This window comes from Vipera ursinii (assembly GCF_947247035.1).
Source record: "Vipera ursinii genome assembly, chromosome: W".
NCBI classification, from domain to species: domain Eukaryota; kingdom Metazoa; phylum Chordata; class Lepidosauria; order Squamata; family Viperidae; genus Vipera; species Vipera ursinii.
The window spans coordinates 23,264,774-23,284,858 of NC_139522.1; positions in this window are offsets into that span (position 1 = coordinate 23,264,774).

A 20,085-nucleotide genomic window follows, 5' to 3' on the forward strand; every position below is an offset into this window, starting at 1 on the left:
ATTCGAAATTATATGCTAAAGAGGAAATTAATGAAAAAGATATTGATATATATTTGGAGAATGCTAGCATCCCGGTTCTTACGCAAGCACAAAAAGAGGGGATTAATCAACTGATTACAGAAGAAGAAATTTTTACAGCAATTAAGGAATTGAAGGTGGATAAAGCACCAGGTACGGATGGTTTGTCTGCGGCTTATTACAAAAATTTACAATTAGAGATGATAAAACCGTTAAAGGAACTGTTCCAGACAATCCAGAGGGGTGGAAAGGTGCCACCGTCTTGGAGAACAGCTTTTATTTCTTTGATTCCGAAGGAAGACCAAGATGCTACTCAAGTTAAAAATTATAGACCGATATCGCTTTTAAATACAGATTACAAGATATTTGCTAAGGTTTTGGCTAATAGACTGATGAGGGTTCTGCAACAGGTGATTCATGGGGATCAAACGGGGTTTATTAGTGGTAGGCAAATGAAAAATAATGTGAGGCATATAGTTGATGTGTTAGAGTTTTTGGAAAGGAACAACCAGATCGCTGCGGTGCTAATTTTTTTAGATGCTGAAAAAGCTTTTGATCAATTGAATTGGAAATTTTTGTTGAAAGTTTTAGACAAAATGGATTTTGGGGAAAAAATTTTACAACCGATTAGGGCATTATATCAAAAACAAACTGCCCGAATTATAGTTAATAATAGCTTGACAGAAGCATGTAATATTGAGAAGGGCACAAGGCAAGGGTGTCCGTTATCGCCCTTGTTATTTGTGTTAACATTAGAGATATTATTGGTTAAAATTCGGAATTCGGAAAAAATTAAGGGGATACAAATTGGAGATCAGGACTATAGATTGAGAGCATTCGCAGACGATCTGGTTGTTACAGTGACCCAGCCAGAGAACTCTGTTGTGGACCTGATGGAGATAATAACACAATATGGGAAGGTTTCTGGATTTAAAGTTAATACACAGAAAACCAAAATTTTGGCCAGAAATATGACAGCTTCGCAAAAGGCTCTCTTAGAAGGACTAACTGGATTTGAGATTGTTAAAAGGGTTAAATATTTGGGGGTGATTTTGTCGCCCTCTAATACAAAGCTATATAAAAATAATTACGAAAAACTATGGGGGAAAATTCAAAAAGAATTGGAGAGTTGGGAAAAATTGCAATTGTCTTTGTTGGGACGGATTGCAGCAGTAAAAATGAATGTCCTGCCTAAATTTTTATTTTTATTTCAAATGATACCGATTCTTAAGAAAGATTCTAATTTGGAGGAATGGCAGCGAGGTATCAATAAATTTGTCTGGGCAGGGAAAAAGCCACGATTTAAACTTAAGATTATGCAGGATACTCGTGAGAGAGGTGGCCTTAAATTGCCTAATTTTAAACTATATTATGAAGCTGCTGCATTAGTAGGAATAAGTGATTGGATTAAGGGTGCATATTTTAAGACAGGCATTGCTGAGAGTTTGGAAGAAGTATAGACATAAGTTAAGTTGCAAGATACCATTGTGGGCAATTCCAAAACACGCAATAGAAAATATACATGCTGGCTTCAAACATGATGTGACTACGTACAAGGAGATCCTTAGTTTGGAAAGAAATGTTTGGTGTTTGAAATCATATAGCCTCTTGTGAGAAGAGAAGGTTGTTCAAAATTGGTTTCAATATACTCAGTTACGGGCCAGGTGGAAAGAAGACCAGAAAAATGGATTTACAATGACTGATGAAAATTTGATAAAGCAAGTTAGAAATCAGGGTCCAGCACATATTAAACGGATATATCTTGCATTGATAGAGATTGACTCAGAAACAGAGCTTGTTAAGGATTGTATGATAAAATGGGCCCAAAACATCCAGGAAGTTATTACAATGGACACGTGGGAAAAGATTTGGGTGAGGAACGTAAAATTTACTCAAGCTCAAAATCTAAGAGAGAACTTTTACAAAATGTTTTATAGATGGCATTTAGATCCTAAAAAGCTTGCAAGTATGTATCCGAATTATCAGCCTAAATGTTGGAGGTGCGGTGATGAAGATGCAACATATTTTCACATATGGTGGACATGTAAGAAGGTTAAGGCTTTTTGGATAAAAGTCTGGTGGAATATGCAGAAGATTTTTAAACAGAGGATAAAGTTTTGTCCGCAATTTTTTTTGTTGGGAATAATTGCAGACGCTACAGTTGTGGACACCAAGTTGATGTTGAACTTAATTACGGCAGCAAGACTTTTGATAGGCCAATATTGGAAGAAAGAGGAACTGCCGACCATAGAAGAGTGGACTTTAAAGGTTTCCGACCTGGCAGAGATGGCGAAGATTTTGGCCTATTTGAAAGATCATTCGCAAGAACGCTATATTATGGAATGGAGAAAATGGATTGAGTTTATCCAGAACAAGTATAGGGTTAAGAAGTTTTATGTAGCATTTGAATAAGTCTTCTTTCGTTTTTTTTTCTTTTTTCTTTTAGTTTCTTTTTATACATATTCAATATTACTAAGGCTTGTTTTATCCTATATAAGCTAGAGAGTGATGGATTTTAGAGTTTATAGTTGTTAGTATATGATTGTTTATGATTGCTTTTTATATATATACCTTGTATTTAGCTCTGGGAAGTCGGGGGGGGGAGGGGGGGAGGGGGGAGGAGGGGGGGAGGAGGGAGGGGGAAGGGGGGATTTTTAAAGGAAAATTGTATTTTAAAACTTTTCAATAAAAAAAAATATCAAGGTTAAATCAACAAAAATATTTCATATCTACTGAACATATGCAACTCTATTTAGGAAGAAATTGATGGGTTCAACTAAATGCTGGAGATGCAGTGTTTGAAATTCAATATTCACCATATGATAATGCTTTAGTGTCTTTCTTTGGACTGCAATAATTTCACATACAGATGAAACTCAAAAAATTAGAATATCATGCAAAAGTTCATTTATTTCAGTAATGCAACTTAAAAGGGGAAACTAATAATGTGAGATAGACTCATTACATGCAAAGCAAGATAGTTCAAGCCATGATTTGTCATAATTGTTATGATTATGGCATAGAGGTGAAACTTGAAAAATTAGAATATCGTGCAAAAGTTCATTTATTTCAGTAATGCAACTTAAAAGGGGAAACTAATATATGAGATAGACTCAGGGCTTTTTTTCTCATAGAACGCTCAGAACAGAGTTCCGGCACCTTTTTTGGATGGAACCTTGTAGGGTAGGCAAGGCGGGTTGTATGATGTGTATGAGTTCCGGCACCTTTTTCTTTTACAAAAAAAGCACTGGATAGACTCATTACATGCAAAGCAAGATAGTTCAAGCCGTGATTTGTCATAATTGTGATGATTATGGCATACAGCTCATGAAAACCCCAAATCCACAATCTCAGAAAATTAGAATATTACATGCAATCAATAAAACAAGGAGTGTACATAGAACAATATCAGACCTCTGAAAAATATAAGCATGCATATGTACTCAGTACTTGGTTTGGGCCCCTTTTGCAGCAATTACTGCCTCAATGTGGCGTGGCATGGAAGCTATCAGCCTGTGGCACTGCTGAGGTGTTATGGAAGACCAGGATGCTTCAATAGCGGCCTTCAGCTATTCTGCATTGTTCGGTCTCATGTCTCTCATTTTTCTCTTGGCAATGCCCCATAGATTCTCTATGGCAGACATGTCAAACACAAGGCCCAGGGGCCGGATCCGGCCCACAAAGTGGTTTCATGCGGCCCGCGAAGCCATCCTGGAAACAGTGAGGGAACGGCCCCCACTGCCTTGGCCCTGGCCCAGAGACCCTCCTTCTGCCAGAGACCCTCAGATCTGTCCCACTCCTGCCCAGGCCTCCATAGGCACCCTTGATGCGAACGATGTAGAGCTGGCCACACCCACCCAGTAGGCCATGCCCACCCTGGCCACACCCACCTGGCCCCCTGAGGGCAACCGCAATGCTGATGCAGCCCTCAATGAAATTGAGTTTGACACCCCTGCTCTATGGGGTTCAGGTCAGGCGAGTTTGCTGGCCAATCAAGCACAGTAATCCCACGGTCACTGAACCAGGTTTTAGTGCTTTTGGCAGTGTGGGCAGGTGCCAGGTCCTGCTGGAAAATGAAGTCAGCATCCCCATAAAGCTCGTCTGCGGAAGGAAGCATGAAGTGCTCCAAAATCTCCTGGTAGATGGCTGCGTTGACCCTGGACTTAATGAAGGAGAGTGGACCAACACCAGCAGATGACATGGCTCCCCAAATCAACACAGACTGTGGAAACTTCACACTGGACTTCAAGCATCTTGCAGTGTGTGCCTCTCCATTCTTCCTCCAGACTCTGGGTCCTTGGTTTCCAAATGAGATGCAAAAGTTGCTCTCATCAGAAAAGAGGACTTTGGACCACTGAGCAACAGACCAGGTCTGTTTTTCTTTAGCCCAGGTAAGACGCTTCTGATGTTGTTTGTTGTTCAGGAGCAGCTTGACAAGAGGAATACGACATTTGAAGCCCATGTCCAGGATCCGTCTGTGTGTGGTGGCTCTTGATACACTGACTCCAGCCTCAGTCCACTCTTTGTGAAAGTCCCCAACTCTTTTGAATGGCCTTTTCCTGACAATCCTCTCCAGGCTGCGGTCATCCCTGCTGCTTGTGCACCTTTTTCTTCCACACTTTTCCCTTCCACATAACTTTCTATTAATGTGCTTTGATACAGCACTTTGGGAACATCCAACTTCTTTTGCAATTACCTTTTGAGGCTTTCCCTCCTTATGAAGGGTGTCAATGATGGTTTTCTGCACAACTGTCAGGTCAGCAGTCTTCCCCATGATTGTGATTCCTACTGAACCAGACTGAGAGACCATTTAAAGGCTCAGGAACCCTTTGCAGGTGTTATGGCTTAATTAGCTGATTAGAGTGGGACACTTTGAACCTAGAATATTGCACCTTTTCACAATATTCTAATTTTCTGAGATTGTGGATTTGGGGTTTTCATGAGCTGTAAGCCATAATCATCACCATTATGACAAATCACGGCTTGAACTATCTTGCTTTGCATGTAATGAGTCTATCTCATATATTAGTTTCCCCTTTTAAGTTGCATTACTGAAATAAATGAACTTTTGCACGATATTCTAATTTTCGAGTTTCACCTGTATACTCTGTCATGAATTATGCCTCAATCTGAAGAATTACCACAACTTTTTATATCCAAAGAAGGATTTTAATTCTAGAAGTCCTGTTTTGAGGATTGTTTAGAAATGTGGACTGCATTGATTTGCACATTGATTTCCACTTACTAATTATCCCAGAACTGAGGTGAGGATTCCAAAGTGTGGGAGGAGTGGGAGAAATTGCTATATGATTTGCCCCTTTTTTGCAGCTTCCTTGTGAGTAGAGTTCCAGAACATGAACCTTCCCTGACATTAGGGCTCACCTGGCTGATTGGTGTCCTATCCTCCTGAGGTTGTAAGTATTTATGGTTCTCCTTTGGTACCCATCCTGCAAATTCTAAATTAAGTGTTGGCATGCAGATTGACAGAACCAATAAAGGAGAATATTTGTAGCTCAGGGTTGAAATGAGCACTCCTTGGTGTTCTCTGAGCTTGTTTTCTTGCAGACATTTCATTACCCAAACTAGGTAACATCATCAGTGTTAGTCCAGTCTTTTTTTAGGTTTCTGAGGGCTGCTTTGCCTTCTGTTGTGAGTTGATTCTGTTGTCTTCTTCTGATCTGTGGAATGATGCTTTGTCTAATGTTTTCTTGGACCTCTGTGGGGAGTTTAGCACTGATGATGTTACCTAGTTTGGGTAATGAAATATCTGCAAGAAAACAAGCAAGCTCAGAGAGCACCAAGGAGCACTCAGATTAATGGAAACACTGCCCTTGAACTAAACTCTACGTTCTTGTTAATCTGCCCCCAAATAGCATTTGCCCCTTTTGCAGATGCATCACATCGATACCTGATGTCTAACTGTAGCAAGGTCACCCAGATCCCTTTCACTATACTGCTGCCAAGCCAAGTCTTCTCCAGACTGTACCTTGTCCCTTCATTGTTCCTGTCTAAATGCAGAATGTAATATCAGAACCCACTTCAATCCACATCTTAAGAAAGAAGGACTCTTGGAGACAAGATTGTCCAAGCAGGAACTTTTACTAAGAAATAGAAGATAGTGGGTATAATAGACAGGATCTGAGAAATCCCTTCACAGATCGATATTTTTAAATGTCCCCAAGCAAGCCCCACCCCACAGTTCATTTGGTCAGTTCTGGATCAGCCAGGTTCCAGGTGGTAAGCCCCTCATGGGAAGAGGAGAAACATCAGTCCATTTGTAGCAGAATTATTTCCACCCCATCACATTCCATCTGGAGAAACAAACCAGATTCTGGAGGGTTTCATTCCACCCCCTTTCTTAGTTGCCCTTAAGATGAGAGGGAAAATGCCTCTCATTGATCTTATTGTGATGGATAGCAGGCAGGTGGAATAAACAAAAGATTACATTTGAGGAAGGAAGTGAAAGCAATAAAAACCCATGCTTGTTACCTCTCCTCCTTGGGAATGGCAGAATCCGGGGGGGGGGGGTGTTTGTGAGATTTGGGTTTGCACAGAAAAGAGAGTTAGAAATAAAATATAAATGGATTCTGACAGTAACTTTTCTTCCTGTTAAATTTCATCCTATTCTTTTCATGCTATGGCTTAGGCCTTTCTAGAACTTTTTGAATCTTCTCCTTTGTGTCTATTGTATTAGTTACTCCCTGCAAACATTGTAAGGTTTCACCTTAATTGAGCAGATGGAAGACTATATCTTTTCATCTTCCTTTTGTGTCAGGCATACCTAAAGAAGCCTTTTATTATTGTTTGAGCAATATTGTTGTTTGAGCAACATTGTTTGTTGTTGAGCATTAGCCTCTACCATCCTAAGCTACCTCTACTGTATACTTCATAGCCAACATGACACCTTTCCTTTATCAACCTTCAAAAAGGCACTATGCTTTTTATGAAGCCATTGTGGCTTTTTTTGACCTCCATTTCTCTTTCTAATTTGAACTGTTGTGACTGCTTTTAGTATTATCTTGTTGTAGGAGGCAGAGGGTCATATTGTGAATGGAAAGGTGATAGTAGTTGCAGCATATTCTTTTAGCAGCATCACAAAAACAACATGGTTGTGTTTGCTGTTATCTGCAGGGATGGTGTCTAGCATGGGGTTGGACTAGACCTCCAAGGTCCCTTCCAACTCTGTTATTCAAGCTACAAATCCTTCTTCCTTAATGGACAACCTTCCTGCTTGCCAGAGAGAGGCACTCAATTTCCATTGCTTTCAGAGGCTGCTATAGTGTCTAATGGATTAAGTCTTGTTTTCTAAAAGCTTGCTCTCCTGGGCTCAGATGCATTCACCCTTTATTTACAAAAATCCACAGGAGCTGAAGCACTGGAGAAAAAGAAGAGTTTACAACTTGATTTCACACACATCTCCAGACAAGGAAGAACATTGTGCTTTCTTGATTGCAGTTCAGCTGTAGGTAATGAATCAGTGTGTGGGAGGACAACAGAGCCAACAGTAATTTGATTGCTGATCCTGGCACTCAAGCATCTTCAGGGCTTAGTTTTATCTGCATGTTTTATTTGTAACTTTTCCTGGGCCCTGTCAACAGTCCTATGCAGTTCATTCAGCAAATAAAGACTCCTAAGCCAGTTTCATTTTCCAAGTGTTCTGTATTAAGGTTTAAAGAAACACCTAAGATTAACAGTCACTACCAGTATGCATTTGAACTGTAACCGTTTTGGCAGGAGTCAATTATGGTGGGAGATTTAGGTTCAATCTGATTGGTTGGCTGTTTACTCAGAAAGGTATATAAAGAGTGCAAGTACCCCCTAAACCCTCAGTACAGTTTGGTCACCAAATAAAGAGCTGTTTGACTGTACTCATCTGCCTGGCATCATTCCTACTCTTCAGAACCCAATACACAACAGTGGTGACGAAGGTGGGATCCTGTTTCGCCTCAAAGAGCTGAATTCATGAGGGGTCGGCTTCGAGTGCTGGAGGAAAAAGGCATCTTTCCCCCCCCCCACGACCGGCTAGTCACCATGCTAGCAGCCATATACTCTGAATCACACGTCTGAGTCTGTGGAGCAGGATCTAATCACACAAGGAAGAAGATGCCAACGGTTGGCCAGCCCAGAGAATTCGACATCTGCCACCTCGAACAGTGGCCATCGCACCTCGGGCAAGTCGAAAACTACCTCCGGGCAAACCAGATTGCGAAGGACGGCCTAAAAGCGGCGACCTTGCTTTGCATAAGCGGGTCGGCAACATTTCTGGCTGAAAGCCTATTCGCCCCTACGCCGATAGAAACCATCTCATTCACCGACCTCAAGCAGAAGCTGAATGGGCACTTCAAGCCCAGAATGTCCAAAATGGCCTGGCAATTCCGTTTCGACCAGAGGGTGCAGCGGCTGGGTGAAACTGCATCTGAATTTATCGCGGCCTTGTGACAGTCCACCCATCTCTGCGGGTTTACTAACTTAGATGAGCGCCTACGAGACAGGCTTGTGTGCGGCCTGAGACAAGAGACTTCAATAGAAACTTTTCGCTAGGCCCAACCTAACACTGCAAGATGCGCAAGATGAAATCATGGCCGACGAGGTGGCCAGGGGCGCAGTACAGGTGGTGCAGACTTCCCTACCCAGCAAAGCGGAAGAATCGATCCACCACGAAGTCGCTACATACAGCGAGAACACAGGAGAAGAGGAAATAGAAATCGACCAAATTCGCAAGAAGCCAGAGCAACAAGAGCGAGAACGTGAGAACAGGGAGAACCAACAGAAGGCAGTTCCCTTTCCAAGATGCAGAGGTTGCGGCGGCAACCACGCATGTGTGAGCTGCAAATTCCGGTCGGCCACGTGTCGGGCCTGCGGAAAATCGGGCCACATTGCGGTGGTCTGCCGTAGCCATTTCCGAGAGGGCCTACACAAGAAACAGCCGTAGAACTCGTCGTGGAGAGGTACTGGGACCCAGAGCCAGACCAGTGTGGGGTTTTTCAAAAGCCGGAGGGCCATCTGCAGAACCGGGGCCCGCCGCCCACTTAAACCTAAATTAAAACTAGAAATCCGCTTACAAGGCATTCTTTGTAAGATGGAGCTAGACTCCGGCTCTGCAGTCTCGATTATTTCTTACGAGACGTTTAAACATGTTTGCGGCCGAAGTAAGCAGTGGGCCAAATTGAGGCCCTCCAGTATCATTTTAACTGACTTCCAAAACGCTCGGGTAAAAATTAAGTGGGAGGCCACCCTTTCTGTACAGTTTAAAAAGTTTCAGGGGCACTTAGATGTCATCGTAGTCGAAGGCCAGAGAGCCTGTTTAGTGGGGTTGGACTGGTTTGAGGCATTGGGGATTGTAATATCAGGCATCCATAGAATGCAGGGGATCAATATCGAGTCTGTCTGCAAAGAGTTTGCAGACGTCTTCGATAATAAGCTTGGAATGTATACAGCCCCCCCCATAGCATTTAAATTAAACCCCAGTGTCTTACCTATCAGAATCAAACCCAGGAGAGTCCCCTTCACACTTAAGCATAAGATCGAAGAAGAACTAGACAGATTAGTGGAACAAGGGATCTTACAGCCTGTTGAAGGGGGGAATGGGAGACACCAATCGTCACCCCCCTCAAATCTAACAGGGAAATCCTCATCTGTGTGGATTATAAGTGCACCCTGAATAAGGCCCTCAACCAGCACGCTTACCCGGTCCCCACGGTCAGCCATCTTCTCGCTTCCCTCCAGGGTGGCGCCATTTTTGCTAAACTAGACCTCGCGCAGGCATATCAGCAGCTGCCTGTTACCAAGGTGATAGCAGCAGCTCAGACCATTGTAACACATAAGGGAGCCTTCAAAGTTAACCGCTTGCAATTTGGCGTAAGTGTAGCACCTGGGATTTTCCAAGAAGTAATGGAAAGAACTCTTAAGGGCATCCAAGGTGTATGCCTTTATTTTGACGATGTCCTCATTGCAGGGGAAACAGAGGAATTGCTAGCAGACAGACTCAGGGCAGTATTAAGCAGGCTTCACTCTGCAGGGCTCAAGCTAAAAAGGGACAAATGCAACATAGGGGTTGCATCTACTGAATTTTTGGGGTTCAGAATCGATGCCAATGGCATTCACCCCACAGAGTCAAAAGTGAAGGCAATTAATATGGCCCCCACTCCCAAAAACAAAGCTGAACTGCAAGCTTTTCTGGGATTATTAAATTTCTACCACTCTTTCCTACCTCACAAAGCTGCCATAGCTGAACCATTGCAAAGGCTACTTGATAAAAAAGCTGCATGGAAATGGACCAATGTCCAAGAAAAAAGCTTCCAGGACCTTAAGGCCCTATTATTGGATAAATCAACAGTTACTCATTATATTGAGACAAAGCCTATCTGCATTGCTTGCGATGCTTCGCCCTACGGAGTGGGAACAGTGTTAAGCCATTTGGAAGGGAATGGCAAACAGGTTCCCATTGCCTATTACTCTAGAACCTTATCAGGGGCTGAGAGGAACTATGCACAGATAGACAAGGAAGCCCTGGCTATAGTGGCTGGGGTCAAGAAATTCCACGACTACAGTATCTGTATGGTAGGAATTTCACAGTGTTTACGGACCATAAGCCTCTATTAGGCTTATTTACCACTGACAAGCAAACCCCTCACATACTCTCCCCAAGGATGCTCAGATGGTCCATATTCTTATCGGCTTACAGTTTTAAAATGATTCACAAGCCAGGGAAAGAAATGGGCCATGCTGATGGCCTCAGTAGGCTACCCCTAGCAAACATCGAGCCAGATCCAGCACCTGCTGTACAGATACTGTCAATCCAAGAGCTACGTGAATTCCCTCTCCATGCAGGGGACATAGCCGCTGAGACAACCTCAGATAAAATCCTAAGCAGAGTTCTGTCTTGGGTTTTCACAGGGTGGCAAGATAGAAGTCCAGGCCCCGAATTCCAAGCTTATTTTCTTAGGAGACACGAATTATCCGCGCATAAAGGATGCCTATTGTGGGGTAGTAGGGTCATTATACCCTCAACATTGAGAGATAGAGTTCTGCAGTCACTACATGAGGGGCACCCTGGCATAGTTCGCATGAAGGCGCTAGCAAGGAGCTACCTATGGTGGCCGGGGTTAGATAAGGCAGTGGAACAGCAGGTACACAGATGCTACACTTGTCAAAGGTCCAGACCTGAGATGCCCCAAGCGCCTGTACACAAATGGGAGGCAACACACACACCCTGGTCCAGGGTCCACATCGACTACGCTGGTCCATTCCAAGGACAGCTTTTCTTAATAGTGGTGGATAGCCACTCAAAGTGGCTAGAGGTAGTGCCAGTCCCAAACATGACCACTGCCAGAACAATCCAAGAGCTAAGGAAACTTTTTGCCACTCATGGGCTCCCTGACGTTTTGGTATCAGATAATGGGACTCAATTTACCACTGCTGACTTTCAGGCCTTCTTGAAAGCAAACAAAGCAAAGACACACCACATCCATGCCCTTCCACCCGTCGTGTAACGGTCAAGCAGAAAGGATGGTGAGAACAACTAAGGACGCACTCAGGCGCATCATCGTTGGTAACTGGCATCAGAGGTTAGCAGACTTCTTATTGTGTCAACACTCCACACCATGTACAGCCACTGGAAAGAGTCCTGCGGAGCTCTGTTGGGGCAGACGCCTTATCACCAAACTGGACAGACTCCACCTCAACAGAGTGGCTTCTGAGGCTGCTCAACCCAAACCCCCAAGGGGACTACAACCGGGTGACTTGGTTTGGGCCAGGAACTACGGTCTGGGACATTTATGGATTCCGGGGGTGGTGGTTGACAAAACCGGGCCCCTATCTTACTTAGTAGGGGTGGAGGGGGGTTGACAGTTTAGACGGCATATAGACCAGTTACGAAAAAGAGTTCCAGAATGGTCACCAAGCGACCTCAGGGAAAATGGCCCCTCACTGAGTGCTCAAGCGGGCACACAAGCTAGCTCACATCCTCCCTACCAGAGCCACCAACAAACAACTGAGTTCGCATCTGAGGAGGACCACAATGACACAGAATGGCAGCAGGAGACTCCTGATCATTCAGATCAACAACCCTTCAATGACCGCTGTGCTAACTCTGCCACAGGGTCTGACTCTGGGGTGGGCCTACCAGAAACGGTCAGCCAGAGCTTCCCTACTGACTCTCCAGTTCAGGAGAATTTGGACTTCCAGGGCACGCCTAGCAAATTGTTAGACCAACAGGGGAGAGAACCCCTAAGGCGTTCATCTCGGCCTCATAGGCCACCTGCTTACCTCGCTGACTTTGTGGTCAATTAAGAGGAAGAAGTTGTCATGTTTTCATTGGGCACGCCTTTGTTATTGTAATGTCTGTAAAATTGGGTCTGCCTAATCTATATCTGGGGGTCAGTGTGTACCATTAATGGTACATCGCAGCTGACATTGACATTGGGTTGCAAGGGTCTGTATGAGCAACTCTCACCTTGTTTAGAAGTTACTACCTGGAGTGGGGTCAATCACTCACGCTACCTTGAGTGGGGTCAATCACTCATAAACAATAGTGGAGGTTGGAGTGAGAAAATCCTTACATAAGGGTTTGCTGTGTATAACCCTGAGGAGGGTCAATCCTTCACATTAGTCCGGAATGTGGAAGTGGAAATGTAAATATGTTTTGCATAAGTTATATTGTTTAATACTTAAAAGGGGAAGGGGTGTTGTGTATTAAGGTTTAAAGAAACACCTAAGCACTTGTATAACAGTCACTACCAGTATGCATTTGAACTGTAACCGTTTTGGCGGGAGTCAATTATGGCGGGAGATTTAGGTTCAATCTGATTGGTTGGCTGTTTACTCAGAAAGGTATATAAAGAGTGCAAGTACCCCCTAAACCCTCAGTACAGTTTGGTCACCAAATAAAGAGCTGTTTGACTGTACTCATCTGCCTGGCATCATTCCTATTCTTCAGAACCCACTACACAACACCAAGAGTACAATTTAATGAGCTGGCATGGATACGGAAGTAGCAAAGCTAATTCTAATGGGTTCCTGTGCAAATAGCATAATTAAACAGCCCCTTTTTCCCCAGCCATCAAACAGTCACTTTATTTCCTCCAATCCACTATGTTCATTTTGTTTGGGTAACAGATTCGACTTACCTAGCTGGTTTACCTTGAGATGTTGACATAGCTGCAAGCCGGCTCTCTTGCATTCCTTTGCCCACCCCTCCCAATACCTCTCTTATATTCCAGTCATTCCCTCCCTCCATTGCTTCTTGTCTGGCTGAGACCGGGGTTTGTGCTGCGAGCCATGCTTCAGCCATGACAGGCCCAGTTGTTTCAGATATGTCAAGGATTAGCAGAAAAGCTTGCAATAGGAGGTTTATTTTATTTTAACTAATTTTATATTTATACTTGTTTATTTTATTTTTATTTAAACAATATACTGTACTATACAGTGAAGTATTTTAACCTGAATTCTGTCCTGGGTGTCAAATCCTCGTCTACGCCGGGAAAAGCAAGCACACAGGAAAAACCACGACGTAGTACGGATGACTGCGAGAATACCTTTTAATATCAGGATCTCCAAGCAATAACAAAGTCAGCGTTGGGAACTACTCGTCCCAACGCCTCTTTTAAATGTTGCTACTAATTGATTAACAGCCCCACCCGTTATCCCCACCCTCCCCCACGCAGACCAGCATCCGCCTGAACCACGTAAAACCCCTCCCCTCTATCCCGTCGCCCCACGCCCTGCTTCTTCCCCTGACGCCAAGGTCCATACAGCGTGAAGGAAGGTGTAAGTCCAATATCCCACTCTCCCATACCCTGGAATCCCTGTTGTGCTCCCCTCCACCAACCCGGTGTTCCGTGTCACACCCGCAGCCCCTTGGCAAGCCCCATCATCTGATCGTAGCTGTAAAACGCCCTGCATCCCCGCCGGTATGCAACTAGCTGAAACGTCTGTAAGTCTCGTCTCCGACTGCGTAATGCTGGTGCGATGGCCGGGGTTCGCCCCTCGCTGTTGCCGCCCCACAGTTGCTTCCCCTTGCCTGCCGGGACCTGTTTCAAGCCGCTGCACAGCTGCTAAGGCTGGCGCGGCTTCCCCGTGTTTGGCGGGACCCGTTGTCGGCCGCCAAACAGCCATTCGGGCAGGGGCGGGTCCTCTACAACGCGCCTTTGGCCGCCGATCAGCTGTCCGAGCCGGCACGGCCTCGGCGTCAACGCCCGAGGTCTTTGTCGGGCGCCGAGCAGCCATTCGAAAAGATACAGCCCCAGCGTGGGCGCCCGGGGTCTCCGTCGGCCGCTGATCAGCTGTTCGGCGCGGCTGTGGCTGCGGGACGCCCGGGGACTTCGTTGGCCGCCGAGCAGCTGTAGGAGGAGATACAGGCCCTGCGTGGGCGCCCGGGGTCTCCGTCGGCCGCTGATCAGCTGTTCGGCGCGGCTGTGGCTGCGGGACGCCCGGGGACTTCGTTGGCCGCCGAGCAGCTGTAGGAGGTGATACAGGCCCTGCGTGGGCGCCCGGGATCTCCGTCGGCGGCTGATCAGGTGTCGGGCGCGGCGGCGGCTGTGGCTGCGGGCTGCGAGTTGCGGCTGGATCCCTCCCCCGGTGAGTATGTCGAGCCCAAGGGGCTCGACACTGGGATTGTCTGGAGCCTTAAATTCATTCCCATCTACTTTCTCTGTATTTGCCACAGCAGCAGAGGACCAAATACAGTACTGTACAATATACTGTACTGTATAGTATTTATTCTCTCCCTCCCCACCTCCCAAAATACAATAGCCCTGTACAGTATTTGGTCCTGTACTACTGTTAGAAAAGGCAGAAAGCAGGTGGGAGCATGTTGAAGGCTCCCATTTCTCCTCTTTTACAGTATTTTTACTATTTTAAAGAGAAGGAAAAGTACTGTATAGTGCAAACTAATTATTTTTTAAAAAAATAATGCACATGAAGTCCAGCATTGCTGATTTTCAAATTTGCAAGCTACAGTATTTATAAAACATTTTATCCTTTTCTGTGAAGCCTGTTTTTTCTTCACAAATGGACTGTATGGAGAGTCTGGCCTTCACAATTCACTCTCCCATTTGTTAAGAATCAGATTCAGTCTTGCACATGCTATGCATTAAGGGGAAAAATAACAATTAACCAGTGGAACAGCCTGCCTCCAGAAGTGGTGAATGCTCCAACACTGGAAGTTTTTAAGAAGAGACTGGACAGCCATTTGCCTGAAATGGTATAGGGTTTCCTGCCTGAGCAGGGGGTTGGACTAGATGACCTCCAAGGTCCCTTCCAACTTATTATTATTATTATTATAACCAAGTGGAACAGGTTAAGAACAAACAGTATATAAACCAATGTTTAATACAATACTGTAAATAAAAGACTTTCAAATATTGTGCAGTATGTTGCTGCTAGCAGTGACCATTCCTATGCTTTTGTCAAGGGAAAGAAATTTTTGACAGAGAAGGATAACACATTCTTACACTACAGTACTGCCTCCCCCCATCATAACATTGATCTTACTGTAAACAGTCCTGAACCAGACTGTCTGTCTGTCTATCTACAGGACAAGATACTGTATTTTTCCATCAACTCTTTCTTTGGCTAGAAATGTCTTCCCAAGGAAAGTGACCAAGCTCTACTTCTGCTCAACATGGAGGCAAGAAACAAAGGAAAAGTATCCATTTGGACTTGAAAATGAAAATAATTAAAGCCCATGAAGGGGAGAAGAAGGTAAAGACCATAGGAAAAGAAGAAGGACTGGCCTCTTCCACCATCTGCACTACCCTTAAGGATAAAGAAAAGATAAAAGAGGTGATTAAATCAGCTCCAGGAACAGATGCCATAATCACGAGAAATAGGACAGGCCTGATTTCAAAAACAGAACAGCTACTTGTGCTTTGGATTGATGATCAGATCCAAAAAAGTATTCAAATTAGTCTTCATCTGATTCAGGCAAAGGCATGCAGCATTTTTGAAATGCTGAAGCAAGGAGCAGGTGAGGAGTACAATGAGTCATTTGGAGCCAGCTGTGGCTGGTTTATGCAATTTCAAAAATGATTTAATTACTATAACATATGAACAACAGGTGAAGTTGCAAGTGCTAATGAAGAAGCTGCCCAACACTTTCCAGACAAACTGGATGAAATTATAGTAGAGGGCAACTATTCACCACAGCAGATCTTTAATGTGTAACTGGGCTGTGTTGGAAGAAAATGCCAGAACGGACTTACATCCACAAAGAGGCCAAAACAATGCCTGGATATAAAGCATTTAAGGACAGAATAACTTTGTTGTTGGGTGGAAATGTCTCTGGGTTCAAGTTGAAGCCATTGCTGATTCATAGATCAGAGAATCCTCATGCCTTCAAAAACATAAGTAAGGACACTCTCCCAGTGTATTAAAGATCCAATAACAAGGTGTGGATGACACAAGTAAACTTTAAGGATTGGTTTAGGACAGGGGTCGGCAACCTTAAACACTCAAAGACCCACTTGGACCCATTTCCCAAAGAAAAGAAAACACTGGGAGCCTCAAAACCCACGCGGGCCTGAGGGGGGGGAGCTTGATTGAAGAATTTAATTAAAAAGAAATAGAGGCTGCTGTGCATGAGTTCTCTCTCTCTCTCTCTCTCTGATCTTCTGCTCACCTGGCAAGCTGGCTTCACGCTGTTCTCCGACAAGCTGTCACACATTCTCATTGGGCTGGCTCTCCTGCCCTTGGTCTGCCAGTCCTCTTCCCCCACTCAGTGTGTGTGTGTGAGTGAGAGGGGGGGGAGAGAGAAAGAGAGAGAAGGGAAGTGCAAGTGCCTCTCTGTGTCTCTGTCTCTGTCTCTGTCTCTGTCTCTGTCTCTGCAAATGGCAGAGGACGACTGGGAGCCGCAGGAAAAGGCTGAAAGAGCCACATGCGGCTCCAGAGCTGCGGGTTGCTGACCCATGGTTTAGGACCTGCTTTGTGCCACAAGTAAGGACCTACTGTTTAGAGAACAACATGCCTTTCAGAATACTCCTACTTCTGGACAATGCCCGTGGACATCCCCCACATCTTGGCAATCTCCACCCTGATGTTAAAGTACCATCTTTCCCCAAAAATAAGACCTGGTCTTATAAATTTTTTTGCCTCAAAAAGAGGCACTAGGTCTTATTTTTGAGGGATGTCTTACCTTTGGACCACCAGAGTCAGACCTCCCACGCCACAACACCTGTCATGCCACTCCTTGACTTCTTCAATAGCCACTTGCCACCACTTGCAGCCAGACGCCAGGTGGCACATTGTGCCGGTGCCGCCAGTCACGGCAGGATGCCACATGGTGCTTCACACCAGTGCTGCCAGTTGTGGCAAGGCACTGTGCAGCACTTCAGGTCATTTGCAGGAGGCCACATGGTGCTTCAGGCTGTTGCTGCTGGTCACAGAAGGACGCTGCGCAGCACTTCAGGCCATTTACAGGAGGCCGCATGGTGCTTCGGTGGCAATGGCCTGAAGCGCTGCGTGGCGTCCTGCCACAACCAGCAGCAACAGCCTGAAGCACCATGTGGCCTCCTGCCGTGAGGAGCAGCAACGGTACGATGAGCCACACAGCGTGACAAGTGTAGGGGCATAGGATGCTTGGTTGCAGCGGTCCTACCAGTAAAGTAAGTGGGTGTGGGGTGCGTTGGGATTTAGATATTGATACTTGGGATGTGGAAGATTTGATTGCATACACTGAGAGGGAGCTTTCTAATGAAGAATTAATACAACTACAAAATCAATTGGAAGGACAAGGGGATGTGGAGGCAGGAGAAGAGGAAGAGGAACAGGAAGGAGGAGTTTGTGTCCCTAAAAAGTTAACATTAAAACAATTGGCAGAGTTTTTCTCCAAAATGAACCATGTGTTGTCTTTTTTGACTGACCTTGATCCCAACGAAGAACATGTGGGTAGAATCCAAAGAGAAATCAATAACATTTTGAAATGTTATCAAGAATTATATGCACTGTTTTCACTTTTACTGTATTTCAATGTTTTGCACTTTATTTTTCAGTTATTGAAGAGTATGTATTTATATATTGTTATTAAAAGTTTTTTTACATACAGTAATGTTAATAATGGTCATTTCTTTGAAGAGAAACAGAAATTGAGGGGACAAATGTGTAAGGTGCAAGTAATTTGGTTTAAAGGGGGAGAAGGCTTTTCTTCCCTAACTGTAAAACCGTACTTTTCACACCAGTAAATTTTATTTTGTTAGTTAGGGCCCAGGGTTCAAGTCTACAGTACTGAGATCTTTCTGGATCTTGAGACTATCTTCTGGAGAGTTGGCTATTCCCACCACCTTGGTGCTGTCTCCAAATCTGATATGGTTCACCCTGGAAACTTAAATTTTTTACCAGCCCTCTGTCAACCTGCCCTACCTTACAGGGTTGTTTTGTGGGTGATAAATAAGAATCAGGGACTAATCTTCAGCTTGTGGGGAGCGTGGGAGGGGAGAGCCATGGAATTAATGGATCAATCCCTCAAAGGATGGATAGCATGTGGCTGCTGCTGCCTCTCCCTAGCACAGACCCACCAGACATTCTGCTGACCCCTTACTGGAAGGAAATCCCCCACCCCACCCCATTTTGGATATTCCCTGGAGGGGTTTGTGCTGATCAGGGGCAGTGTTTTTTAAAGGTTTTAAAATTAAATTGCCGCCAGAAGTTGTGGGTGTCCCCTCACTGGAGGCTTTTAAGAAGAGACTGGATAGGCATTTATCAGAAATACAGTACTCTCTTGTGAGAGCAGTGGGTTAGACTAGATGACCTTAAGATCCCTTCCATATGTAAACTTGAATGCATTTGGGTCAATATAAAAGGGGGGGGGGAAATGACATTGCCATAGGTGTATACTATAGGCCTCCCAACCAAGCAGAGGAAATAGATGAACTTTTTGCTAGTCAGCTAACTAAGGTATGTAAGAAGCACATCACAATAGTAATGGGGGACTTTAATTACCCTGATATCAACTGGGAGACAAACTCTGCACCAAGTGGAAGATCAAACAGATTCCTGTCAAACCTAGCAGACAACTTTCTCTCCCAAAAAGTAGAGAAGGTAACTAGGGGATTAGCCATATTGGATTTAATTCTCACAAACAGAGATGAAATGATAGAAGGTGTCAAAGCCACAGGAACCTTGGGGGGAAGTGATCATGCAATATTGGAATTCAACATTCTGGAGGCACAAGCAATAGAATACAGCCAAACTAGAGTCTTGGACTTTAAAATAGCTAATTTCAATAAACTTAGAGAGACCATGGGAAGAATTCCATGGATGAGAATCCTAAAGGGGAAAACAACTCAAGAAGCTTGGGAAATTTTGAAAAGTGAGATAATAAAGGCCCAGTCTAGTACAATACCAACAAAGAAGAAAACTAACAGCTCTCAAAAGAAACCAGCATGGCTGCATAAAGAACTCTCTGATAAATTGAAAGATAAAAAGGACAAGTATAAGAATTGGAAAGAGGGGCACATAACTAAGTCAGAATATCAGCAAATAGCCCGTGCCTGCAAAGATGAAGTGAGGAAAGCTAAGGCTCAAAATGAACTAAGGCTTGCGACCAACATCAAAAATAACAAAAAATGCTTCTTTCAACATATAAAAAACAAGAAAAAAATTAAGGAAATGATTGGTCCATTAGTGGGGGAAAGTGGCAAGAAGGTGACAAGCAATAGGGAGAAAGCAGAACTACTTAACTCATTTTTTGCATCTGTCTTTACACAAAGGGAAAAAACAGTCCAACCTACCAAAACCAGTGCCATAAAAAACAGAATAGAAATGCAAGTTAAGATAGGCAAAAAAATGGTAAGTGAACACCTGTCCAGCCTAGACGAGTTCAAATCACCAGGACCAGATGGATTACACCCCAAAGTTCTCAAGGAACTGGCAGACATGATCTCAGAACCACTGAGCTATATTTTTCATAGATCCTGGAGCACTGGGGAACTACCAAAGGACTGGAAGAGAGCTGATGTAGTTCCCATCTTCAAAAAAGGGGAAAAAATAGATCCAGGAAACTACAGACCTATCAGCCTGACCTCAATACCTGGGAAGATTCTGGAAAAGATAATCAAACAACAAATCAGCGAA